Raw genomic sequence first — 12,500 nt, forward strand, 5'->3', positions numbered from 1 at the left:
TTGTTGTCACCTGGAAGACACCTAACCCTTTTAAGCTTAATTAATGGCCGGGCGTAGTCATTGTGATGGATTAATTTGACTAGTAACCAAGGAGATTTAGTTGTACAAATCCCTTTCCAACTGGCCAGGTGTAATCAGACTGGAGGTTTAATTTGACTGGTAACCAAGGAGAATTAGTTCCACATATCCCTTTTAAATTGATGGGCAGGTGTAGTCAGACTGAGGGATTAATTTGACTAGTAACCAAGGGGATTCAGTTCTACATATCTCATTCCAATTGACGGCCAGGTGTAGTCAGACTGAGGGATATAATTTGACTAGTAACCAAGGAGATTTAGTTCTACATATCCCATTCTAATTAGCCAGGTGTAGTCACATTGGAGGATTACTTTGACTAGTAACCAAGGAGATTTAGTTCTACATATCCCTCTTAAAATTATGGCCAGAACTAATAAGAATGAAGGAATAATTTGACTGGTAACCAAGGAGATTTAGTTCTACTTATCCCTTTCAAAGATGGTCAGGTAGTCAGACTGAAAGATAAATTTGCCTAGTAACCAAGGAGATTCAGTCCCATATCAGAAATGTTGGTCGAATTTCGCTCACTTAATAATCAAATTTACCCAGTGTTGTCAGCTGAAAACACACGCTATAGGCAGCAAGAATAAAAAAAGGAAGAAACAAAGGCCTTATGGTACCAAGAGCCATCAACTCTTTCTCCTTGAATAATATTAACCCAGAAAAGATAGACACATACATTAATCTTTATCACATGTCTTTATCAATATTTTTCTGGTACTTATCAAATCCTCTTTATCTACACACAGTAAATTCAATAAACAATAAATTCGATAAAGCATACTGTATATATTAAAAACTAACAGTATCAAATATATATATAAAGAGAGAGACTTGCAGGACCAAAAGCACATTCAATTTAGCCCCTTCAGAAAAAATGACTTGTTTTTTTTCTCAAAATTTTCCGTTCTCTTTCTACCTCCAGATTTATTATTATTATTTTTTTTTTCAGGTTAGTAAGGGGATTTTTTTTTTCTACTGGCGAAGGGGATGACGGAGGCTGCCATCAAGCCCTCCTCCCCCCAGGTCAGAAACCCCTCTAAGTTGAAGAAAAAAATCGTCCGTCGATAGCAAAGAACAAATCGAGAAAAAAATCGAAATACAAAAATCCGAAAAAATCCTTTAAAAAATCCATAATCGAAAAAAAATCCGAAAGCAAAAAATCCATAATCGAAAAAAAATCCGAAAGCAAAAAATCCATAATCGAAAAATAATCCGAAACTGAAAATACTCGATAATCCGCAACTGAAAATCCAAAGTTGAAAAAATCCGAAAAAATATATCCGAAATTGAAAAAATTAAAAATCCAAAATCGAAAAAATCAAAAACTGAAAATATCCCCCCCCAAAAAAAAAATCCACCCGCCATAGTTCTGAAGGGGCTAAAACTACAGTATATATATTCTATAAACGTATCTATACTGAATATATATATATAATCATCAGCCAGAAATCTATTGAAAAAAAATTACATTACTCACTCCATCCAAAAAAATAATTCTATATCCAATTTAACTCATTGTTACGTCTAGAAAAAATCTATTGGGATATTTTTCTCTTTTCAAAATCTATGGTTCTTCAAAAAAATCACACAAAAAATAAATTCAGCCTCTAACTAGCTCATGTCGATAGAGGTGAGGCTCAAGTAGTATTAGTAGGGGAAAACCACCCTTAAGGAGTGATATATTAGAGAGAGAGAGAGAGAGAGAGAGAGAGAGAGAGAGAGAGAATAACAAATCTAGTGAAAATATGAAGGAGGGAAGAAATAAAAAATGTAAACCAGGAACCATAAAAGAATGAAAAAACAAGATAAGGAAGGAAGGAAGGAAGGAAGGAATAAAATAAGGAAGTAAGCAAGCATAGAAGGAAGGAAGGAACGAAAAGAAGGAAGAAAGAAGAGGGAAGAAAGAAAAAGATAACAGAAAAAACAAAAAAAAATATAACTGAGAATGTAATGGAAATGGAAAGGAAAGAATGAGAAATGAAGGAAAATGATCGGAAAGCAAAACTAAAGGAAAAGGAAGAAGGAGAAAAAGGAAGGAAAGAATTGGAGGAAAGAAGAATGAAGAAAGTAATGAATGAATGAATGGATAAATGTAGGAAGGAAGGAAGGAAGGAAGGAAAGAAGGAGGGAAGGAAGGAAGGAAGGAGGGAGGGAGGGAAGGAAGGAAGGAAGGAAGGAAGGAAGGAAGGAAGGAAGGGAGGGAAGGAAGGAAGGAAGGAAGGATAAGGAGAGGAAAAACAAGTGATGGAAAAATGGAGGGAAGGAGACAAGGAAAGACTGGGAGAAAATAGGATAGGTAGGAGAAAGGAAGAAGAGACAAGAGAAGAAAATAGGTAAGAAGGGAGTTAAAGGAGGAAAGAAAAGGAAGGAAGGAAAGAAAAACACAAGGGTGGAAAGGAAGGAAAGATGAATGAAGGAGGAAGGAAAGAATGAAGAGGAGAATGAGGGAGGAAGGAAAGAAGGAAGGAGAATGAGGGGGAAAGGAAAGAAGGAAGGAGAATGAGGGGGAAAGGAAAGATGGAAGGAGAATGAAGGAAAGGAGAATAAGGGAGGAAGGAAAGGAAGGAGGAGGAGGAGGGAGGAAGGAAAGGAGGGAGGAGAATGATGGAGGAAGAAAGGAAGGAGAATGAGGAAGGACGGTAAGATGGAAGGAGTGAGGGAAAGGAAAGAAGGAAGGAGAATGAGGAAGGAAGGATGAAGAATGAGGGAAAGCAAAGAAGGAAGGAGTGAGGGAAAGGAAAGGAGGAGGGAGAATGAAGGAGGGAGGAAGGAAGGAAGGAAGAAGAATGAGGGAAAGGAAAGAAGGAAGGAGAATGAAGGAGAGGAGAATGAGGCAGGATGGAAAGGAAGGAGGAGAATGAGGGAGGAAGGAAGGAAGGAAAATAGGAGCATGAAGGAAGGAAAGATGGAGGGAAAGAAGGAAGGAGGAACATGGAGGAAGGAAAGAAGGAAGAGAATGTACAGTAGGAAGAGGGAAAGAAGGAAAATGAGGGATAGAGGAAGTAAAGAAGGAAATGATGGAGGAATGAAGGAAAAAGGGAAGGAGGAGCATTAGGGAGGAAGGAAAGAGGGAAGGAATGATGGATGGAGGGAAATGTGGGAGCAAGGAAAGTAGGAAGGAGAGATGGAAAGAGGAGAAGGAGGAAGGAAAGAAGAATGAAGAAGGAAGAAAAGAAGGTAAATGGGGGAGGAAAGAAGGAAGGAAGAAGGGAGGAAGGAAAGAATAAAGGAAAATTAGAAAGGAAAGAAGGATGGAGGGGAATGAAGGAGGAAGGGAAGAAGGAATAAGGAGAACGAAGAAGGAAGGAAGGAAGAATAAATGAAGGAAGGAAGGAAGAGGTGAAGGAGGGAAAACAAAGGAAGTGAAGGAGGTTGGAGAGCCTTCAGAAAACAACAGATTGAGAGGTCGAGAGAGAGAGAGAGAGAGAGAGAGAGAGAGAGAGAGAGAGAGAAATAACTGGGAGAAAAACTAGAGTACTAAAAATAGGACACTAGTAATACGAGAAAGTAACTAGTAACTGAAACCTTTGTCTAGTAAGAGAAAGAAATCACCGGGACCAATACTTACTAGGAGGAGAAATCAGAGGCTAGTAGATGAGGCGCTAGTTAGAGAAAAAAGTGACTAGTGGGAGAAGTCAGTAAGTAGTTAGATGGAATAGTTACTAGGAAGGAAATACAGTGACTAGTAAAAGCGTAATTAATATGAGGTGGTTAGAAAAATAATAGCACCTAGTTAGAATTAAGAGCTAGTAGGAGAAATCAGTGACTAGTAGAAGTGACTAGGAAAAGTGAGTGGCATGAGTGACTAGTAAAAGTGACTCGTAGGGGAAAGTGACTAACAAGTGACTAGTAAGAGAACGATACTAGTAAGAGGGAAGTGACTTGAAAAGAGGTGACTAGTATGAAAATGTGACTAGTGAGTGAAAAATAACTAGTAAGAGAAAGTGACTAGTAAGAGTACGTTGACTAGTAAGTGGGAAGTGACTAGTAAGAAAAAAGTGACAGGTAAGAAGAAACAATAACTAGTGAGAGAGAGAGAGAGAGAGAGAGAGAGACATTAGGTGAAAAGTAAAGATCATTACTAGTAAGAAATTAAAACAGATTCTATTACTAATAAAGGAGAAAAAAAGGATTATTTAAAGTAAAGAGATACTAGTAAGGAAAAAAATTAAAGAAAGTGAGATAGTTCTAATAAAGAGAGAGATAAATACACAAAGAGTAGTCAAAGTAAAGAGAGGTACTAGTAAGAGGAAAAAATTAAAGAAAGTGAGATAGTTCTAATGAAGAGGAAGGAGTACCCAAGGACTAGTAAGAGAAAAAATTAAAGAAAGTGAGATAGTTCTAATAAAGAGGAAGGAGTACCCAAGGACTAGTAAGAGAAAAAATTAAAGAAAGTGAGATAGTTCTAATAAAGAGAGAGGGGCAGGCTACTAAGAGAAAAAAACAAAGTGAGATATTTCTAATGTAAAAAGAGGACCTAGTAAGAGAGAGAAAAAATTAAAGAGAGTGGGATAGTTCTAATATAAAAAAGAGGTACTAGTAGGAGGGAAAAAATTAAAGAGAGTGAGATAGTTCTAATAAAGAGAGAGAGGGGCACGCAGCTTACCTCTATACTTTAATAACTGGGTGATGTTTTCTCCTAGCAGGGCGAGAGAGAGAGTAAGTGCGCCACGCCATACTCAAACACCAGCACAAGTTGTAATAATGATAAAAAAAAAACAGAAAAAAACACAACAGGAGAATGAAAGCCAGTTACATTAGAGAAGAAAGCTAAATAATAATGAGGATAAATAATGTGTGACTAAATAAAAATAATGATTAAAAAAAAAACAGAAAAAATCACAGGAGAATGAAAGCCAGTTACATTAGAGAAGCTAAATAATAATAATGAGGATAAATAATAAGTGTGACTAAATAAAAATAATGATAAAAAAAACAGAAAAAATCACAGGAGAATGAAAGCCAGTTACATTAGAGAAGAAAGCTAAATAATAATGAGGATAAATAATAAGTGTGACTAAATAAAAATAATGATAAAAAAAAAAACAGAAAAAATAACAGGAGAATGAAAGCCAGTTACATTAGAGAAGCTAAATAATAATGAGGATAAATAAATGTGGTTAAATAAAACTAATGATAAAAAAAAAACTCACAAAAGAAACACAGCAAGAGAAAGAAAGCCAGTTACATTAGTGAGAAAAAGCTAAATAATAACGTTGATTAAAAAAAAAGTGAGGCTAAAAAAATTAATGATTAAAAAACAGAAAAAAAACAGCAGGAGAAAGAAAGCAACTTAGGTTAGAGAAAAAATAAAAAAAAACGCTAAATAATAAAGGTGGCTAAATAAAAATAGAAACAATTATGATAAAACAGCAGCAAGAGAAAAAAAGAAAGTTAGCTAAAACAGAAAAAAATAAGGTAATTAGAGCTAAATAATTTAAAAAAAAATGTGTGGATAAATAATAGTGACTAAATAATATATATATAAATAAAAGTGATTATCATTAAAAATAAAAAACATGGAAAAACACAGGAAGAGAATAAAGCAAGTTAGAGATAAAGACCAAAATAATTTAGAAAAGAAATGAAAGCTAGATGAATAACAGTTCAGCTAAATAATGTATAAAAGGATAATAAATCTGACTAAATAAAAAAAAAACGATTAAAGAAACATATAAACACAGAGAAAAAGAGTAAGTTAAAGAGGAAAAAGCGAAATAATAATGACTAAATAATAAGTCTGGCTAAATAATTAATAGAAACAAAAATAATGATAAAAAAACACATACATAGCAGGAGAAAAAGCAAGTTAGATTAAAACAGATCAAAGTTAAAACAATAATTGCTGGCTAAATGTAATGGAGGCTATATAAATAAAACGCAATAATAATAATAAGCAAAGCAGAAGAAAAAAGGAAGTTAACGTAAAAGAGAGCAAAACTAATGGAATAATAATGCAGCTAAATAATAAAAAATAATTATTAAACACAAAGGAGATAAATTACAGACATCCAAGCTAGGAATCATATACACAAAAGCTATAAAGAAAGCTAAAAATCGTGAATAAAGGCAGTGACTAAATTATACTCGAAAATAACACATACAATTAAAAAAAAGGAAAAAACGCAAAATAGAAACAAGAAAGCTTAAAATGAAAATCGAAGCTATGATAAAAAGCTAAAAAACAATGAGAGAAAAATTAAACTACATTGGTTACATTGTTCATTATGTACAAAAAGTAAAAATTATAACACAGTAAAAGCAGGAGAAAGTTAGACACGTAATAAAGAAAAAAGACTCAAAGCTAAAGCAAGAAAGTTAAAAAAGGTGAATAAATTATACAGCTAAAAGTGAACAAAAGCTAAATAAGTGAATAATTAAAAAGCTAAAACTGAATAAAAGCTAAATAAGTGAATAATTAAAAAGCTTAAGGTGAATAAAAGCTAAGCAAGTGAATAATTAAAAAGCTTAAGGTGCATAAAAGCTAAATAAGTGAATAATTATAAAGCTTTACGTGAATAAAAGCTAAACAAGTGAATAATTAAAAAGCTAAAAACGTGAATAATGAAAAAGCTAAAATGTTTTTAAAATACAAGTGAATAACTTAAAAGCTAAGTGAATTATTAAAGCTAAAAGTGAACAATTATAAAGCTAGAGTGGACAATTTAAAAGCTAAGCGAATAATCAGAGCTAAAATGAATAATTAGAAAGCTAGTGAATAATTAAAATACTAGAAAAGTGAATAATTATAAAGCCACAAGTGATTAATTAAAAAGCTAAAATTCAATAATTAAAAGCTAAAAAAGTGAATAAAATGCAAAAAGTTATTTATTACATGAAAAAGTGAATAATTAAAAAAGCTAAAAAAGGAATATAAAGCTAAAAAGGTGAATAATTAAAAAGCTAGAAAAGCGAATCTTAGAATAAGCTAAATCACTGAGGCTAAAGTATAAAGAAAAAAGTATATTATAAAACAACGAAAATATAAAAAAATAAGGAAAGTTAAAGCAGTAAATAATGACAGGTTAAGTATTAATAAGGAAGCTAAAATAATGACAGCTATAATACAGCTAAATAATGCAAGCTTAAATAATGACAGCTAAAACAATGACAGCTAAAAATAATAGCGGCTCACTGATGACAGCTAAAATAATGGCAGCTAAAATAATGAGAGCTAAATAATGACGGCTAAAATAATGACAGCTAAATAATGACAGCTATAATACAGCTAAATAATGCAAGCTAAAATAATGACAGCTAAAACAATGACAGCTAAAATAATAGCGGCTCACTGATAACAGCTAAAATAATGACAGCTAAAATAATAACAGCTAAAATAATGACAGCTAAAATAATGACAGCTAAAATAATGACAGCTAAAATAATGATAGCTAAAATAATAACAGCTAACACAATGACAGCTAAAATAATGACAGCTAAAATAAAGACGGGTAAATGAATAAGTAATGAGGGCTAAATGAGTAAATAATGACAGCTAGAGCAATAAATATTTGCAGCTAAAATTAATAAACAAATAAATGTATTAATAAGCAAAAAACAAAACAAATAAAAGCAAGTTAGGGGCACACATAAAAGGAAAAAAAATAAAGAGAAATAAAGATGAGATTATTAAGATTAAAAACAAATTATCAAAGAAAACAAGCTAAAAATATAATTAAAAAAATACACACGACACAAGAAATCAAAGCTAAATAATTCAGCTAAATAATAAGGATGATATATTATTATTAGTAACAACAACAATAATAATAATAATCTATAATAAATAATAAAATAATAATAATGAAACTAAGGCTAATAATGATAAGGAAAATGGACTAATAGATAAATAATAAAGAGAATGTAATAACAATAAATTAATAATAAGAACGAACTACTAATGAAGAAACACAACTAAGCAATTACAAACGAAACTAAATGAGAAAATACGGAAATGATAAAGATAAATAAAACATAAGACACAGCTGTTAAGTACCTGAAATTACATAATAAAGAAGCCCAGTGAACGAAACGATATGGTAAAGAGTAAATGAAACTAAACGATAAAGAAGTAAATACAATAAGTAACTGTACTAATAAAAAAAACTTTCTACATCATTATAACCTAAAACAAAAAAATAATTAGAATTCTGACAATCATGTAACATAAATCGCTTAAAAAAAACTGTTAAGGCAAATAATCAAAACAATATAAATCAATCTTCAAGAAAAACTGTGACTTAAGAATTTTTATTAAGGGCGTAAAATAAGAAAAATTAAAGAAAAATCCTTCCGTAAGAGAGAAAAATCGTCTGAAGAAGGCCAGTAAAAACGCACTAATAAAATAAGCAGATAATAAAGGACTCTGAGAAATAAGAACATAAATATTTTTTTGAAAATAAGTAAAAAAATCGACTTTAGAAAATCAGAAAAGCTGACACGCAATAAAAAGCAAATAGAGAAAGAAAAAACAATGAAAGAAAAACGGAAAGACAAAACTGCCGAGCAATGAATAATTAAAATCCATAAATAAACACAAGCCTTATCATTATTACAACAATATCAAGAACAACAACAACGCCACATATAAAATGAAGAAATCCTAAGCTAACAGTAAACAACAGCAAAAACAGGTCAAACAACAGCAAACCACACTCATGTCTACGTTAACAGGCTACGGTACGTTAAGTGACACCCATAAATATAAATCATTAAAGAGATAAATGAATTAAGATAAGAAATTGGTACAGTTAATTATAATACCTATTTTTGGGCTTGTGGCTTGGTGACATTAAGTATTTTGAATTACATTGAAATTTACTATTAAAGGAATTAAAATAAGGCCATGTCAGCTTATTATCTTAAATGGTTATCTATGACATGGCTATTAATATTTCTCAACTAATATTTCTCAGTTTAGTAAATGCATAATGGAGGTTAGATATTGACTAGTCCACTACTTCTCACACAACACTAGCTAGTTACTAGTCTTTACTACTGGAATGATTAGTTCTGGGTCAGATTGAGTGCTAGTAAGGCTGCAACGCACATATATACTAGCAGACACTCACACGTACACAAATACACACATACACATGCTTAAACACAGATATGAACAGGAATTAACATAGCGAACTACTGCCTACTTTGCCCCCTCCCCCTGAACACATATACACACCTACATATGTATGCATACTAATACACACACACACACACACACACACACACACACACACACACACACACAAGGTCTGGGTGTATGTGTACAGGCTACCCATTGTCTGTAAGAATGAAAATAGGGTCACTTTTTCTTCTTCTTTTCCTCATCCTTCTCTCTCCCTTTAATAATATTTTCCTCCTCTTTCTCCTCTCACCTCCCTTTTCTTTCCCTTCATCCTCTCTCCATCTATTCACCTTTCTTCCCTTTCTCCTCCCAATTCCTTTTCTCCCTTTTTTTTTCCTCTCTCCGTCTGTCTACCTTCTCTTCCTCTTTCTTCTTCTATCTCCCCTTTTCTCCCACTTTCTCTCCATCTTACCGATTTTTCTTTCTCTTATCTCCCTTTTCTTCCATTTTTCCTCTCCCTCTATTCATTTTCTTCTCCTCTTTCTCCTCTTACAATCCCCTTTCTTCCATCTTCTCTCCCTCCACTTTTTCTTCCTTTTTCTCTTTTACCCCCCCCCCTTTCTTCCATTTTTCCCTCTCTCCACTTTTCTTCTCCTTTTCTCCTCTTAACCCCCTTTTCTTCCTTTTTTCCCTCTCCCCTACCCCCTCTTCTTCGTGACTAGCATAATATTTTCGTCCTACTGCCAAACTGAGCATAAAAAAAAAAAAATGTGACGGCACTATTAGGCCAAGTAATATATATATATATATATATATATATATATATATATATATATATACAGGATTTTTTTTTAATTCGTTCTTGCTACTTACAGCCGATTTTATTCAGCTGAGACGAAGACTATGGCGGAAAAAGCAAATTCGTATTCCCGTGGGAATTAAAATGTTCCCTTACACCTAATCTACTTCTCTTTGAGCCTCCCCCCCCCTCTCTCTCTCTTTCTCTCTCTCTCTCTCTCTCTTTCACTCTCACACACACCATTGTGCCTCCCTCCCCATCTCTTTCGCTGCCTATCTTTTTCTACTCTCCCTTTTCTAGTCTCTCTCTCTCTCTCTCTCTCTCTCTCTCTCTCTCTCTCTCTCTCTCATCCCCTGTAACCTCAATTCCACTCCCCCCCTCTCACTCTCTCCCTCTCAATTAACTTGATATTCACATCTCTCTCTCTCTCTCTCTCTCTCTCTCTCTCTCTCTCTCTCTCCTTTAATCACTCTTGCACTATCGCTCCCTCCCTCCCTCTCTCCTCTCCATCCTTCCTTCCTCCTTCCCTCGCTCCTTCCCTCTTTCCTCCCTCCCACCCTCTTTCCTCCCTCCTTTATCACTCCCACTTTCCCTTCCCTCTCTCTCTCTCTCTCTCTCTCTCTCTCTCTCTCTCTCTCTCTGTCCCTCCTTCCTTCCTGCCTTCCTTCCCTGCCTCCCTCCCTCCCTCCCTCCTTCTCTCCACTCGTTCCTTCCTCTTTAACCTCCTCACCAGGCCTCTCTTCACCCCGCACCGCCTCTCTTATATAACCCGAATATATTGAACAAAATCCACAACATAAACCGGATATATCGAAGAAAATCCACAACATAGCCCGTATCTAGTCAATCAGTAGCACAATCTGGAACTAGTGTTTTCATTTCTAACCCAGCCAACCTTGATCTGCAATAATTATCCACTATGCTACCCGGATATATCGGCGTTTATCCGCAATGTAACCCGTATGTACTGAATTAATAGTACAATTTGTATTTTTTTTACCTCATCCACTTTGTAACTTGCATGTACTTAAATATCACCCACTGTACAACCCGTAAATACCCAGAATCATCCACTACACAACCCGTATGTAAACACTGGCAGTACAACCCGGATTTAATACATTTAGTCGTCACGGAGTGTTCGATTTTTTTTTTTCTCTTAGAAGGAACAATTATTGCGGGCTCGCGGCCTTTGGTTCCTTCTTCGCATTAAAAAAAAATATTTATTTTGTCATATTTTAGGTACCACCTCCCATTTCCTGTCTCCCCCCCCTCTCTCTCTCTCTCTCTCTCTCTCTCTCTCGTCTATCATGTGTTTGTCATATAATTTCTTTCCCCTCTCACAGACAGATAGATATATACAGATAGATAGATAGATAAATATTACGGTAACTCGTATTTAACAAGCATCATCTCTCTCAGTGTAATTAATTGTAAAGAAATAATGCAGAGTATAATAAAGTGTGTGTGTGTGTGTGTGTGTGTGTGTGTGTGTGTGTGTGTGTGTGTGTGTGTGTGTGTGTGTGTGTGTGTGTGTGTGTGTGTGTGTGAGAGAGAGAGAGAGAGAGAGGACTGGCACACGGACTGAAACACACAAAATACAAACAGCTACACAAACACCCGACTGTAATTCCGTCCTATCCAGATTTAAATGTCAATTGCTTTTAGCGTAATGGGATTTAAAGTTTAAATGTCCAGCGTTTAAAGGTCCTATTGACTGTAATTATAGGGCTTTAATATTTACAGAATTATCAAAAGCCTTCACATCATGGCTAGTCCTCTGAGGTAAATACAGGGTGGTGCATATATAACGCCTCTTTAGCACTCCGTTTTCATTCTTGTGTGTTATGGGGACGGCTCAGTGGTATCAGTAACTCCCTTGCATCATTTACTCATTTTCCACTCCCATTTCCACACCCACACCCACACTAGCAGACTGAGACGTCCCCACAACGCACACGATACCCCCAGGCGTCTCTAGTGCAGCGCTGTAGACGGATCATCACGCATACCGCTATTTCGGCCAACAGATCGAACCCATCAACCGAAGGGCAAGTTTCATGTTATATTCTTTCAACAAACAGACGATTTTATTCAACTCAGGGGGATTTTTGGATCTGGGGGGATTATTTCCAGCCTTCCTTAACCCTTTCAGTACGAGACGCTTTTCCCCATCAAATCGTCTGATATACTTTCATCTTAACTTGGCTAAGATTTTCGTCCTTTGGCAGTTTTTTTTTATTTTTTTTATTTTTTACGCAGCTCAGAGGCTGAATTAGTACTAGGGCTCTACATTCTTCCCATAGCACTTCTTCGTGACTAGCACCGCATTCTTTTGTTAATATATTGTTACGGCTCAGCATACACGATGGACTGATGGTGTTTTTAGGCCAAGTTAGAGTGAAATGAGTTTAGTTTCAAGAATTAAAGAGAAACTGATGTCTGAGAGAGAGAGAGAGAGAGAGAGAGAGAGAGAGAGAGAGAGAGAGAGAGAGAGAGAGAGAGGATTATATCCACCACAACTTCAGTAAAAATATAACCACAACCACAACAAGC

Source organism: Coenobita brevimanus, chromosome 99, assembly GCF_032717465.1.
Source record: "Coenobita brevimanus isolate Jiangsu-jjx chromosome 99, ASM3271746v2, whole genome shotgun sequence".
NCBI lineage: Eukaryota > Metazoa > Arthropoda > Malacostraca > Decapoda > Coenobitidae > Coenobita > Coenobita brevimanus.